The sequence below is a fragment of the Gobio gobio genome (genome assembly GCF_949357685.1).
Source record: "Gobio gobio genome assembly, chromosome: 23".
In the NCBI taxonomy this organism is placed as follows: domain Eukaryota; kingdom Metazoa; phylum Chordata; class Actinopteri; order Cypriniformes; family Gobionidae; genus Gobio; species Gobio gobio.
Window position 1 is genome coordinate 18,409,483 of NC_137119.1, and position 15,807 is coordinate 18,425,289.

Genomic DNA, 15,807 nt, shown 5'->3' on the forward strand with positions numbered 1-15,807 from the left:
AAATTAATCATAATAATTATTATTAGTCATATTAATATATAAGCACAAAATGTTATATACACACTTTGCATTTGTAAAAATAAAAAAATTATAATAATCGCATTTTAAATTGCAATCGCAATTTTAACCAGAATAATCACAATAAGATATTTTCCCCAAATCGTGCAGCCCTAGTCAAGGGATAATTTAAGAAATTAATTGATGAAAAATACAACTAGAATTTCCTGTGACATAATGTTACAGTGTCTTTTGTAACTGGTAGTGAGCTGTTGGATAAATTGGATAAATGAATAAAGCAGTAGTGACACGTAACCTAAGTATCTTCATTCACCAACTTGCTAAAACACACATATGTGGGAGATGCAGAATGGATAAAAATAACTCAAAAAATAAAAGAGGACTTGAATAAGCCCATTAATGGCATGTTTGAGTCATGCTCTTAATGAACTATGTTTTATTTCCTCTTTCCATATTATGAATAATAATTTTAATTAATTCGCTTGTTACACAATGGAGTCTAACTTATTTTAATAATTATTTGACCTAGCCTACTTTTACACTCAGAATTATTTCTTGGCATCCTCATGTACTAAACTGCATTTTTTTTAAAATTGTTTGCGTGCTGGAGGTACGCGAGTACATCGCATGCAGAGTGATGTTAACATTTAAGCTAGCCGGTGAGAGAAAATGGCACCATCAAAGAGTCTAAAGAGGAAAGTCGACAGCAAAAATAGGGCATACAAAGAAGAACGGAAAGACAACTAAAGTTATGCGTTCATCCTACCTGGTTTTGTGAATGCAAAGCCGGTGTGTCTTATCTGCAACGAAGTTGTCGCTGTTCGTAAAGATTATAATATTAGACGGCACCACGAGATGAAGCATGGCACCTTTTTTTTTTGCTGGTTGTGCTGTCAATATTTTTGATAAAAAAGGAAGCTGAATTTGATTTGTTGTTGTTCACGTGTTGGTGCGTCATAAGCAAACGTTTCAATGGTTCACTGTTTGTTTTATCATACCACACATTTCATGACGGATATTTTAGAGGTGTTTCTAGCGATCCTTTTGAATGTCTTTCAGAAATTTCAGAAAATTAAAAGCTCTCAATTCATCCCAAAATAAAACATTGCTGCAAAAACGTTCTCATGCTTTTTTTGAAGGCAAAATCACTAAAGACAAATTGATAGTGAGTAAAAGTAATCCAAGCGGTGCTCGAACCCGGGTCATTTCCGCATGGGAGTCGGACGCTCTAATAATGAGGCTAAAGGCTGCAACCTCTAACGTAGGTCACTAGAGCGTCTCTTGACATCAGGAGAGGGAGATTTACCTGCACAGCTCTCACTAGCTGGCCTCCGTTACACTACCATGACAGATCTATTTCAGAACCAGCCGCTATCAAAATAATCTGGCTGCGGGCGCGGGCCAGATATTATTGCTGGCGGGCCACCTGTTGCTGACCACTGATGTACAAGATACTGTATATGCACCTTATTCAAGGGAAGCGACTGTAGAAATGTCTGGAAAAGTACGTTGGTGTCGCAGAAATTAAGGGACAACACAGTTGGAGGTAATAAACAAGGATCACAGCCAATAACGGATGTTTTTTTCCACAAAAAAAATTTAAAATCGTCTCTAGAATCAAATCTAGAATGTCCTGTGTTCGTTGCCATGTCAGACACAAAAATGTCGGCCAGCATAGCGGAAGTGATGTCTTCGGTACGGATGAATACCCTCTTGCCTCTTCCCTCAAGCAACTGGTCAATCACGAGATCGCAGCAATAGCAAATGACTGGCCCACAGTTTTTCTTGTTCAAGAAACTGTTTCACCTTGATATACATCACAATAGGGAAGACTACCACAACTTTTTAGATGACATGCCTCCACCCTTATGACTTTTTTAGCTTGCGTCTTTCCTCCCCCAATTTATTTTATTTTTATTATTTCCTGCCCCTAACCACCCATATTTATTTTTGCCTTTGTTTCCATGGATACCTTGACAAGCTGGTGCACACATAATTGCTGACATTGAGGTAGAGAACACACCCTTTTCATCTAACATCTATCTGTAAGCAGACACCTAATTCATAAAATGCACACACATTTTCATTTCAGCAGATCATGATGTTGTGCGTTACAGGAGATGCATTTGGATTATTTCAAATCTTGTGGCTGGTAGCCAATGAAAACGCCTTGTACTTTTGCAAGGCGAGGGTGGATTATATGTGTCTAGCAGTGGAGCCTGAGGTCATCTTTAACAGTGTCAACCCCTCCCCCTGCATATCAGCCAATGCTGCCACTGTCTGGTAATCTTGAAAACTGCCTCTACAAGAGGATTCACCACTTTAATAGGATTTACACGATTGCTCTGGGCTATTTGTTGTTGGAATAACTGTACGATTAATGCCTGATTATTTTCAGATGTCTGGCGGTATTAGACTGTCTGTTTGACAGTTACAGACTGTCCATCTGCATTTTGATTAGAAATTAGTTACTAGATAGCTGGTTATTTAAAAAACAATTGAAACCGAAAACAAGTCTCTTCCACATGTGTATACAAATTCTGGTTATAATTAAACCTTTGTCTCGACCATCCTTCCTACTGCCCAGGGAAGGTCTGAAATGGTTATAAAATTAATAAAATCTTTTAAAAATTGTTATTTTGAAAGAAATTAAAGGGTTAGTTCACCCAAAAATGAAAATTGCCATAAATGACTCGCTCTCATGTCATTCCAAACCCGAAAGGCCTTCGTTCATATTCGGAACACAAATAAAGCTATTTTTGATGAAATCGGCAAGCTCTCTGACCTCTCCATAGACAACAATTAAATTACCACTTTCAAGGCCCAGAAAGGTAGTTAAGACATTGTTAAAATAGTCCATATGACTGCAGTGGTTCAACCCTAACTTTATGAAGCGGCGAGAATACGTTTTGTATGCAAAAAACAAACAAAAATATCAACTTTATTCAACAATCTCTTCTCGTCTGTGCCAGTCTCCTATGCTGTTGACATAGTAAATACAGTGCAGCGTATGTGTGTGATGCTGAAGCAGGAGATAGCCAATGGTGAGCTGCCGTTCTGCCATAGAAACCGGAAGCACTGCACTGTTACACTACGTCAACAGCATTGGAGACTGGCACAGACTAGAAGAGATTGTTGAATAAAGTTGTTCTTTTTGTTGTTTTTTTTGCGCACAAAAAGTATTCCCGCCACTTCATAACATTACGATTGAATCTCTGGAGTCACATGGACTAATTTAATGATGTCTTTCCTACCTTTCTGGACCTTGAAAGTGGTAATTAAATAGCTGTTTAGTGAGCTATTAGTGGTCCGTTTCAGTGAGCTCTCGGGTTGTGATCTCGGAACACAAATTAAGATCTTACGGGTTTGGAACGACATAATTTGTTGTGACAGAATTTTCATTTTTGACAATTTTCATTTTTGGATGAACTAACCCTTTATTATTTATTTATTTATTTAACCTTTATTTATCCAGGTAAACTGTTTGAGAACCACTTCTCATTTACAAACATGACCTGTACCAAACATTATTACTTGTATTCAGCAAGGATGCATTAAATTGAACAAAAGTAATGATAAAGATGTTTGTCATGTTAAAAAAAGATTTCTGTTTCAAATAAATGCTGTTCTTCTGAACATTCTATTCATCAAAGTCCTGAAAAATATATCATGGTTTCCACAAAAATATCAAGCAGCTCAACTGTTTTCAACACTGAAAATAATAAGAAATGTTTATTGAGCTCAAAATTAGCATATTAGAATCATTTCTGAAGGATCATGTGACACTAAAGTAGTAAACAGTATTGTACTGTTTTTTTTTGTGTTTTTTTTATGCTTGGTGAGCCTAGTGACTTCAAAAACATAAAAATATCTTACTGACCCCAAACTTTTGAACAGTCATATAATTGATTCTAGTTATGAGTCATTGTTAAGAATCTATTCAACTAAAAAGTAATGCAATACTTTATCTCTGTAAAATGATTTTAAAAAATCAGTTATCCTGACTGACTGAAAGAGTCATGAACGACTGGACATCATGAAAATGCATTGGTCAAAAAAGTGTGAGAACCCCGATTGACAGAGTGGAATATGCAGATATTTGTAGTATGAATGTCTGCCCTGCCACAAATCAAGGGTGTTCTGGGTGGTTTCCATGTACCGTTTCTGTGGTTGAGAAAATGTTTTGAATGCTTTTTAGTACCTCACTATAGCTATGTTGTTAAAATCAACTGTCCATCACAAATTGCTAATATTCTGGTCTCTGGACATGGTTCATGGTTTTGGCTCTTTTATTGTCCTACAGGGAAAATCTATGAATCTAGTGTGTTGTAAATAAACTCTGTTGCTTACCAGTCTCTTGCCGTTAAAATGGAACAGTGTTTTATTCACTTGATTTTGAGCTTTCTGCCATGGTATTTCTAAATTAAAATTACAGTAGTGGTTGGTGTAATGCACATTTGCGTTTTACCCTGGTGGTGTTGGATTGTTAAAGTAATTGCTTATTTTGTACACCAGGTGGCGCCATTTGCAAACGTATAAGTTATTGTCCTTTGCAGCGTTTTGTTTCTGGGTTTTAGACACTTTCATCAGTGTTTTTTTTTTCTTTCTTCTAAACTGCTCATATATTATTTTAGTAACGCTCTTCATTCCTAAAAAAATATACTGTACATTGACTTGACTCAGATGATTGAATCCGATCTGAACTGAATAAAGGTACACTCTTAAAAATAAAGGTTCCAGGAAGAACCAAAAAGGAGTTTTCACGGCGATGCCATAGAAGAACCATTTTCGGTTCCCTGAAGTACCGTTTTGTGAAAGGTTCTTTAAAGAACCATTTTTTTCTAACCATTTTATAGTCTAAAGAACCTTTCTTCACTACAAAGAACCTTTGTGCAATGGAAAGGTTCTTTGGATATTAAAGGTTCTTCATGGAACCATACACCCCGCCAAATAACCTTTATTTTTAAGAGTGTATCCGTGGTTCCAGAGCCACTTTTCTGAGATATTTCTGAATGCCATTGTACTACCACCTGTCACTAGCTGGGCACTTCCAACTCAGTGAAGAGGGGACATTAGTGACCAACCCTAGAAAGGCCCTAGAATGTTTTGACAATCACAATCGTGTCTTTCCCAAGATCTACAAGACATTAGTTCTCTGTCAGATGAGGGAAAGAAACAACTCCATAATGGGGTAGGCAACTAAAATCACGATGAGAATAAATAATAAATTAACAATAAAAGTGTTTTTTGTTTTTTTGGGGGTGGGGGGGGGGGGATTTCTGGCATTTATGCCATTTATGCCATTTATAGGCATAAATGATGCCTATATAGTTGACTACACATACCAAAGCTGTGGATGTAGGACTTAAAGAGAAAGTTAGTTAGTTCACCGAGAAAAAACTGTAATCTCACACCCTCATGTTGTTCCAAACCCATAAGTCTTTCATTCATCTTTGAAACACAAATGAAGATATTTTAATGAAAGTTGAGAGATTTCTGTCCCTCCATTGGCAGTCCACGCTACTACCACTTTGTCATTTCAAAAAGTTCATAAAAAGATTGTAAAACTAATCCATGTGAACCGAGCGGTTTAGTACAAATTTTCTGAAGAGACTGGATTGCTTTATATGATGAACAGATTGAATTTAGGCTTTTATTCAGCTATAAACATTTATTTGCAAACATAAATAGAAGCTCAGCCATACTTGTTGTAAGAACAAACCTCATTGGTTTTTGCGGAAGCTCAAACGTGCTGCGTAACACACGACAAGGAATCTCATTGGTTCTTTCACGTCAAGCAAACACACTTGAGCTTCTATTTAACATATTTGATGTGTGCGTTAATGAATGTTTATGTGTGAATAAAAGACTAAATTAAATTTGTTCGGCATATAAAGCGTTAGTGTCTCTTCAGATTATTTGGAATAAACTGTTCAATTCATATGGATTCGTTTTACGATCTCTTTGTCAACTTTTTGAAGCAACAAAGTGGTAGTTGCATAACTGTCAATGGAGAGACAGCAATCTGATTTAATTAAAAAAATCTTCATTTGTGTTTTGAAGATGAACGACAGTCTTACAGGTTTGGAACTACATGAGGGTGAGAAAATTATAACAGAATTTTCATTTTTGGGTGAACCAAAGTAGAAAGTAACTAAAGTAAATGAAGAGAAGTTTCCATTCAACAAAGCTATATATACATTTTTCAGTTTGAATTTGGATACACTTTTGTTTTAAGTGCACTTTTGCTTTTCCATTGACCTTTGGCAATAATTGCCCTTTTAAGACATGACATGAGGTGAAGTGGTGCTGAGAGAGATCTGAGACATCTTTTAAGTATGAGAAGGATGGCAGTGTGTTTTGTGAGTCAGTCAGTTCCTGCTCTCAGAGACATGTTGATGCAGCTGAAGGGAGAGGAAGGATTAGTTAAATATTCATTGGGTTAGCTCCTCTTTCATTTACTGTGTGTCATATACACACTGCACTTACCGCCCACCCATGCATACCACAGACATTTTACAGATGCTGTCATTCCCGTGCTGTGTAAATGTCAAGATAATTTGATCAATCAACTCCCGATGGTTAATACATTTTTTTTTAAAAATCATTTTAAACTTGTACCTTCCTTTACCGTTTTTCTAACCTGATTATGGCATTTAAATCTGTCCTAGAATAAGAATTCTGGGTATTAGTATTTTCTTGATGCAAATTATAAATGTTTTATTTTATTTTATTATATGATTCTATTTTCAGAGAATAGGGAGTGGTCTACTCCACACACCTTTCAGCAGAGGGTGCTCTGTGCCTAAAAACCCATCTCAAGCCTCTTAGCATAAATCCAACTCATGCTGTACACACCCCTAAAAATCCCATCACAGTTTGACAGTGCCCCACCCCTCACAATCGGTACGAACGGCTCTCCTGACTGCCGCACACTTACTCTGAATTAAGAAAACCAAAAGAAACTGAAACAAGCATTTGACATTTTTCTTTTTGTCAAATAATGTCAAAAAATGTGTGATTTGATAGCGGTGAGTCAGCCAATGACAAAAGGACATCAGTACTTTGAAAAAGGGGTCAGACATTGTATTTCTTACACATGCAAACTTCATAGCCAAAATCTCTATCTTCAGGCTGCGAAAGTGCCACAGCCAGTGTTAATCTGTATGCAGAGGCTAAACTTCCTGCGCTTGTCTTGCACCAAATGACTTTCTCAGATCTTAAAGACCTTCACAGTAAAAGAAGGACACCAACACACATGAATTCTCTCCGGTTCTGCTGTTTTCTGAAGCGAACATGGACGTTACACTAGCTGTGACATTGAAGAGGCAGGATTCATCAAGTTCTGTCTCTCAACTTTCTTTATTCTTAAGTGTAACTCATTGTTCCTTTACTAAAAAAGGAATTTGAAAGATTACGTTAATCTCAACAGCTTCAGAAATGGAAGTGATGCATGTTTGTCGATTAAACATTTGGAATGGGGTGGCTTAAAATTCCTTCTCCCAACATTTCAGATGAGGTGCCCTGTTTTGGCTTATGATATTCGGTTGCCATGGTTTCTGGCTTTGATCGTGAGAGGTACATTGGCGCCTAAGAGGTCCTATTGTAGGAGAGATTAACCAAAAATCTTACTCTGAACCTCTCTGGGTATCACCATACACCACCACCTACTTGAGAATTATGCAAATTTTTAAAAGATAACAATTGTAAGTGAGCGGTAGTAAAACCACGCTGTTTGTGTGTCATTATTTGTTATGTTGCAGGTTACATCAAAGCTATAAATGTCATGGTTGTCATTTGACAGTGTTGTTGTTGCAGTAACATTCAAACTGGATGCACCAATAGCTTACATCCTTCAAAAGCGCCGCGACCTCATTGGTTTATCCAGCGGTTTGTTTTGATTGTGTGCTTGAAGATGGCATTAAAGCGGCTGTTTACTCCAGTGTGGCCGGCATGGGCGGAGTTACAAGTCACAAACAAACGCACGCTTCCCCTCCCCTCATCCATCACCCTTTTGATTCCTTCATTTTATTCAACGCATCACCTCAGCTGGGTAGGGTCAGGCAGGTCATGCAAGTTGTTTGGGGCGGATGAAGGGTATCTGCTCCCCCATTTCCAGTTTGATTGGGTGGGTTTCAAGGGTTCGGGGTGAAATCAGAGCCCAGCTATTCGGATAATACGATGTGGCGGCACGCCCCGGGAAATTTAGGTCAAGTTAAAACTGCAGACAAGGATGTAAGTGATGCTGCTGTAGAGTGACACTGCATGATGCATCACAGGCATGCACACATTACTCATACTGGAGCATACATTAACAGATATCACAGGCACACTCTTGGCGTAAGGAAAGTGATTGTCAATAAATGTGCATTTTAAGCCTGAATTACATAAATCACTGGCTAAGCCTCTATAAATTTGATTTTAGACAAGGCTGCTACGTTAAGTGTCGCTCTTCTGGCAATATTCTCCCGTGAGGATCAATTCTGCACATACTTCACCACATACATAACTGGATTATTGCATCCACTCACTCAAATAAGCAAGCACATGAAAACACACTAATTCACTCGCTCCCCTCCCCCTCAATGCCCCAGGCAGCCGGTTAGCCACTCCATGGCCGTGCCCACGTGATGGAGGGATTGAGGGAGGGGAGTGATTGTTGTTTTTTTCCTATGCCGCCACAACTATAGCGTAGTATGGCGGAGCACGTGGATTCCCATGCTGCAGATTCCAGCATACCTTATATGTTATCTGTTGTGTTGCCTACGTTCATTTAGATTACTGTAAAATAGTGGAGCGGGTATAAAAACAGGTCATCCTAATATACATTTTAACCTAGGTTAATTGATGATGTATTTATGCATCCTCAGACTGGAATGTCAGTTATTGGTAGAATTACGTGATTGCGCTAGTTGTGCATTTTTGGCGCATTACCTCATCGCTATTCATGTATTCATACGCAAGCTTTTAAGTCGGACTACTGTTCCAGTGCCCTCATACTCCCCTCCACCTCGCCGTTCTCTTTCTGATTGGCTGTCAGCATGTTTTTGGTAGCACCAGCTTTTTTCAACTCCATGGATACAGTGGAGTGCAGGAGAAGGAGAACTTGCATGCAGCCAATCAGAATGCAGTAGTGAATCGTAAGTGCCCAGCGGGCTTAGACGAGCCCCCCCTTTGCCCCCTCCTTCTACAGATCCCATCGTAGCTCCTCTCCTCCAGCACGCAATCTCCCAGTAGGAGGCTTCCAAAAGAAAACAACCAGGTCAGAGCCTCTCTCTGTCGGAAAGAGCTCGTATGGGGAGCTCGCCTTCATCCTTTGGGACCGCTGTGAATGAAGCTGAGAAGCAAATGCACTGCGCCTAATATAATCTTCACTCTTGTCTCAGTGTGGCCCACATACCCTGTTGTTGTCATAAGGAGTTATTAGGACCTTGATAAATGTTCTCCATTCATGTTTATTTAAATTTTTGTAAAGAAATCTTTTTAGTTCCTTTCTTTCTTACACCTCTATCAAGCCAATGATAACATTACCACAAAAGAAACCTTTTGACATTGTGTTTGTCTCTGAAAGAAAGATTGCTTTCTCCAAATAAATATTTTACTTTTTTGTTTGTTTATTTGTTTTAATAAGAAATATGATTGTGTCAGTGAAAATGTGGTGCAATATTGGATTTTTGAGATGGCCGTCCTTGGAATGACTCCTAATGGTTTGCTGGGTGAGATTTGGGGTTGGCGCACTTGGCAGCGGTACATCTTTGGCATGGCTTGGTTTCAGATCACATTTATTCTTAACTTTCCAACAGTGGATGAGTATGAACACAGAGTAAGGCTGGTGCAAAAGCATTATATATTATATTATATTATATTATATTATATTATATTATATTATATTATATTATATTAATTATATTAATTATATTAATTATATTATATTATATTATATTATATTATAATATAATATAATATAATATAATATAATATAATATAATATAATATAATATAATATAATATAATAAATATATTATAGCATACTTTTGCACACCTAAAAACTTAACACAACCTTTGCAAGGAAGCCAAGGGAAGAATCTGTTATTTTGCGCTGTTCGGTGGTTGTTTCGTGAGATTGATAATCGACTCACACCACTGACCTTGAACTCTAATCCTGAGCTTTGCTAAGCTTTGACCTCCACGTGATCCTCTGTTTGGCTTTAACCTGTCTCTGCCCCTCACCATGTGTCCATGTCTCTTTTGTAAAGTGTGAATGTCTGAATCAGTTAGAGATGCTGGCTCAGGTGAGTCTTTCTTCTGTCAGTATGGGTTAGAGTGCGTTTGATCATTGGTTTACCATCAGTAACTTTCATGTACAGTCCCTGTAACTGTTGGTCCCAGCTTAGACACTCGCCTGACTTCAACCCCTGCGTCACTCCTTGTCAAATCTCTCAAGTCCATTGTCTCTTTGCCTCAGCTTCTAGACACTCTCTGTCTCTGTTGTCCTGTTCACCTGTCTACCTCTTCATGTCTCAACTTTCCACCTGTCAGCAGCCTGTCTCCTGTCAATCTGCATACACCCTCTCCATGCCATGTTCCCAGCCCAGACATACACTACTTATCACTTGAGAAATATCTCTAAACTGAGGACATTGTTGCCCAAAGCTACCATGGAGATGATAATTCATGCTTTTATTTCTTCACATTTAGATTATTGTAATTCTCTTTTTACTTGCTTTAACAAATCAGTCTCCAAATGGTGCAAAATGCTGCAGCCAGGCTTTTAACAGGAACCAACAGAAGGGCACACATTACACCAATTTTATTTACATTACACTGGCTTCAGTCAAATACAGAATTGATTATAAAAATTTAGTTCTAACTTTTAGAGCACTACATGGACAGACCCCCCAATATATCACAGACCGGTTGATCCTTTACTTTTCCTCTCGTACTCTTCGTTCCTCAGGTCAAAATCTCCTGAGTGTCCCCAAAATACCGCCTTAAAAATCGGACCTGTCCTTTCAGGCAGTTGCCCCTAAACTCTGGAATGCCCGGCCCCCGTCGTTGCGTGTAGCCAAATCTGTTGATTCTTTTAAAAAGCAGCTGAAGACACTTTTATTCAGACAGCATTTAGTTGATTGGGCTTTTATGTTTTATGTTATGTTTGTTGTTTTAAATTGTTAAATTGTTTCACTTAGTAAAGCACTTTGATTTTATCTTTGATAGGTGCTGCTATATAAATAAAGTTTAATTACTTACTTACTTACTACTTACTAGTTGACATGAAATTTCAAGCAATTTCAGCAGTGTCATGTGGTGTGCCATGATATACAAGCCTGCCTTTACATGTACATGAACTTTAATTACATCCCATTCTTAATCCGTAGGGTTTAATATGGAGTTGGCCCACCCTTTGCAGCTATAACAGCTTCAACTCTTCTGGGAAGGCTTTCCACAAGGTATAGGTGTGTTTATGGGAATTTTTGACCATTCTTCTTGAAGCGCATTTGTGAGGTCAGGCACTGATGTTGGACGAGAAGACCTGGCTCGCAGTCTCTGCTCTAATTCATCCCAAATATTTTCTATCGGGTTGAGGTCAGGACTCTGTGCAGGCTAGTCAAGTTCCTCCACATCAAACTCGCCTATCCATGTCTTTATGGGCCTTGTTTTGTGCACTGGTGTGCAGTCATCTTGGAACAAGAAGTGGGCCATCCCCAAACTGTTTCCACAAAGTTGGGAGCATGAAATTGTCCAAAATGTTTTGGTATTCTGAAGCATTAAGAGTTCCTTTCACTGGAATTTAGGGGCTAAGCCCAACCACTGAAAAACAACCCCACACCATAATCCCCCCTCCAACAAACTTTACATTAGGCACAATGCAGTCAGGCAAGTACCGTTTTCCTGGCAACTGCCAAACCCAGACTAGTCCATCAGATTGCCAGACAGAGAAGTGTGATTTGTCACTCCAGAGAACACGTCTCCACTGCTCTAGAGTCCAGTGCATCCAACGCTTTGCTATGCACTTGGTGATATAAGGCTTGGATGCAGCTGCTCTGCCATGGAAACCCATTCCATGACGTTCTCTACGCACTGTTCTTAAGACAATCTGAAGGCCACAGGAAGTTTGGAGGTCTGTAGCTATTGACGCTACAGAAAGTTGGCGACTTCTGCGCACTGTGCGCCTCAGCATGCGCTGAACCTGCTCTGTGATTTTACATGGCCTACCACTTCGTGGCTGAGTTGCTGTTGTTCCCAATTGCTTCCACTTTGTTAAACTACCACTAACAGTTGACTGTGGAATATTTAGTAGTGAGGAAATTTCACTAATGGACTTTTTGCATAGGTTGCAAGCCATCACGATACCACGCTTGAATTCACTTAGCTCTTGAGAGCGCCCCACACTTTCACAAATGTTTGTAGAGGTAGTCTGCATGCCTAGGCACTTAATTTTATACACCTGTGGCCATGGAAGTGATTGGAACACCTGAATTCAATCATTTGGAGGGGTGTCCCAATATATTTAGCAATATAGTTTATCTACAATTAATAAAAAAAAGTTTAATATCCATTGATTTAAAATGATTTGATTAACTGTAATATTATTCTATAAATAATATTAATTAGTTATTAATATTAAGTTAAATTAAATATTTTTTATACTTTATAATTTCACATTAACTGAGAGACTACATGGAATATTTGTATTTTAAATAAATGGTGACAGTTTTACACCTTCCCTTATACTGTTAACGTAAAATCTTGGATGTTGATTACGAAAATGTATATGACTATAGGACTCTCCACATACTAACCAGTTACATAAACCAACTGCCAATACAATTCACTCATTCCCTCCAAAACATTCAGTGATCTGCTATTTATACTTTGCCCCATGACTGTAAAGTTAATTGGAATGCCAGGCGTGTAGGAGTGACTGTTTGTCCCATGCTGTAGATTTCTAAGATCCCTTTTAAAATTGTCCTGCCTTGCCATCAGCTACATTATATAACACCCATACACACACTTAAACACTCATGTCTGTGACCTACATCTTGCTGCCTGCATGCTTATGTGTGTGTTCTTATACTCCTCTCCCTTCCCGCCAGAGGCGCAGGAATCATGGATAATACGCTGCTGTTGTCATGGCCTAGATTGACCCTTTCCCTCTAGTTTGCTTTCCTCTCCTCTGTCATCTTTTGTACTAGGTGAAAGTAAACACAACCCAGTCTTTTTGTGTTGTTCAGCCTTTTTGTATGATGTAGCTACCTTTTACGACAGGCGGATTAGTCAGTCATGACATTGTGTATGTGTGTGTGTGTGTTTATAGGTAAATAAAGATTGTCAGTGCCCAGGCAAAAGGGCTATCTGCCAACCCAAGAGATTGCTAGTGCATTCTGGGTGGTTGTTGGGATTGTCGTGTCTCGTGTTATGTTGTCTTGTCTCTTGTTGTCATCTCGCGTTGTCTCATCTCGCGTTGTGTCATCTCGTCACATGTCTCAACCAGTGTTGGGGAAAGTTACTTTGAAAAGTAATGCATTACAATATTGCGTTACTCCCTTAAAAAGTAACTAATTGAGTTACTTAGTTACTTTTTAAGAAAAGTAATGCGTTACGTTACTTTTGCGTTACTTTTTCTCACCTGGGCTGGGCTTGTTTTTGTTTTGTTTTTTCATAACAAAAAAGTTATATTTTTGTGCAACGGTAAAGACCTCTTCATACCAAAATTGAAATAATAAAAATGGTAAGAATGCAAATTCACGCATGAACAGTAGAGGGCGCAGCTCTGCTCTGCTGTGCTTCCATTCTGGATAATGGTAGAATAGGATGCAGGAGAAAAAAGTTTTACCAATAAAAACAAAAAATCTAGTAAATTTCATCATCAAAGGTCAGCAGCAAGACATTGGTAAATTAAATATAAAGGTAGATTGTGCATAAAAATAGTTGTTTTATTTAACATTTAATTATTGGAGGTTTGCATAGTACTGATTTTATTCATTTTGAGGAGTACAGAATCTTTATTGTGCAAGTTAAATAAATGCTCACATTTAGTCTGGAACTACAATAACCATCATGTTTACACACAACGCCTCTGCACTTATTTTTCTCAACATGGGGGCAGGAGAGCTGTCAGTCAAATTAATGTGAAAAAGTAACTTGCGTTACTTTTTTAAAAAAGTAACTCAGATATTTTGTTGTAAATTTGAAAAGTAATGCGTTACTTTACTAGTTACTTGGAAAAAGTAATATTATTACGTAACTCAAGTTACTTGTAATGAGTTACCCCCAACACTGGTCTCAACAATAAGGGCTGCTGATAGCCCGGGGCCGAAAGACGCCCAGGGCAGTTGACGGAACTAGGGGTGCACCGAAATTTCGGCCGCCGAAAATGTTCGGCCGAAAATGGCATTATCAGTTTCGGGCCGAAATAAAAAAACCAGCCGAAAACATAAACCGAAAATGAATGTCACCCGCCCCTCCCATCCGTGCGCAAGCGCTTAGGTTTCACTCACGGTCGAGCCGTTATCACGCGACGCGTCTGCCTATCAAAGATTAAGCATGTCAGCGGTATGAGAACAAATAGAGACGTATAGCTTAGCTGAACTACCCATTGCCAGAAGCGACAATCCCCTTGACTACTGGCGCACGAACGAAGGCCGCTTTCCATTGCTTGCGCGGATTGCATGCAGGTATTTATCTGCCCCAAGCAGTGTTGCCAAGCCGGGATGTTTTTCCATGTCCGCGGGTTGAAGCAACCCCAATTATGTAATATTTAGACCCAGGAATTAGAATTTTAGCAGGCAACCCTGCCAAAAAAAACACATATTTTACCCCCCAAATGCTATTTTTCCCGGAGAACAGTGACCGACATTGAGAGACTATTCAGTGCAGCATCTTATGTTCTTAATGAGAACCATTCTGTGATTTTGTGTGCAGTTATTCAGATAATTGTGGATCTTTTTTTGCACAACTGTTAAAAAACTATTTTATTTGATGGAACATAAAACTTGCAGAATAATATTAGGCCTCTTTGGTATTATTATTTATATTTATTGTTAAAAATATTTTAGGTTTTGTTATGTAACTTAATAAAAGTTTGATTATTCTATTGGTTCCTGATTTTTTTTCATTTCAGATCCATTAAATTCAAGCAACTTAAATTTATATTTACATATATATATATATATATATATATATATATATATATTAGTATACGTTTTTAAAAGAAGCCATTTTCGGGTTTCGGTTTTCGGCCAAGTGCATCCTAAATGTTCTGTTTCGGCCCAGAATTTTCATTTCAGTGCATCACTAGACGGAACTATCACTGTCCCAATTGGGGCAGTGCTGCATGGTCACAAAAGTTTATCATATGTACGTGTTTTTAAGCTTTGCCAATTTAAACATTCAAGCACAAGAAGACGCAAAGGAGAATTCAGTTTGTTACTCTCTTGCTGTGTGAGGCGTTTTCTTTGTGCATGCTTCCGAAGCACACGCCCAGAAAGTTGTGTCATTGGTCTGCATATCAATGGCTCAAGCCTGCGTTACTAGCTCTAAAATGACGTTTTAGAATTAGTAACAGAGCCTTGGGACGAGAAGCGTAAGAAATCAGTCCTACAAAAAAATTTGTTCGCTTCGCATCGTGGCCACATTACCTCCTCGTGTGTGCATTATTTTTCTAATAATTCAATGGCCTGTCATCAATTATTCCTTACTTATGACTGATATTAAAATTCTAATTTTGTCTTAATAATTTAAACATAATAAAAACGCAATGTTTTGGTGTAGTTTTAATAGATGATG

General features: G+C 38.4%; 1 protein-coding gene across 4 annotated transcripts in view; it reads left to right on the forward strand.

Moving 5' to 3' along the window:
• fam49bb (family with sequence similarity 49 member Bb) overlaps positions 1 to 15,807 on the forward strand; it is a 155,704-nt gene that overhangs the window by 114,077 nt on the left and 25,820 nt on the right. Inside the window, exon 3 of one of the 4 annotated variants that reach the window (XM_079806185.1) lies at positions 11,397 to 11,474. The exons of 2 other annotated variants lie outside the window; for them this stretch is intronic. The gene's annotated coding sequence lies outside the window, so the exon portion shown is untranslated. The remainder of the gene's footprint in view (positions 1 to 11,396; positions 11,475 to 15,807) is intronic. One more of the 4 variants, XM_079806186.1, reaches the window with a different exon arrangement.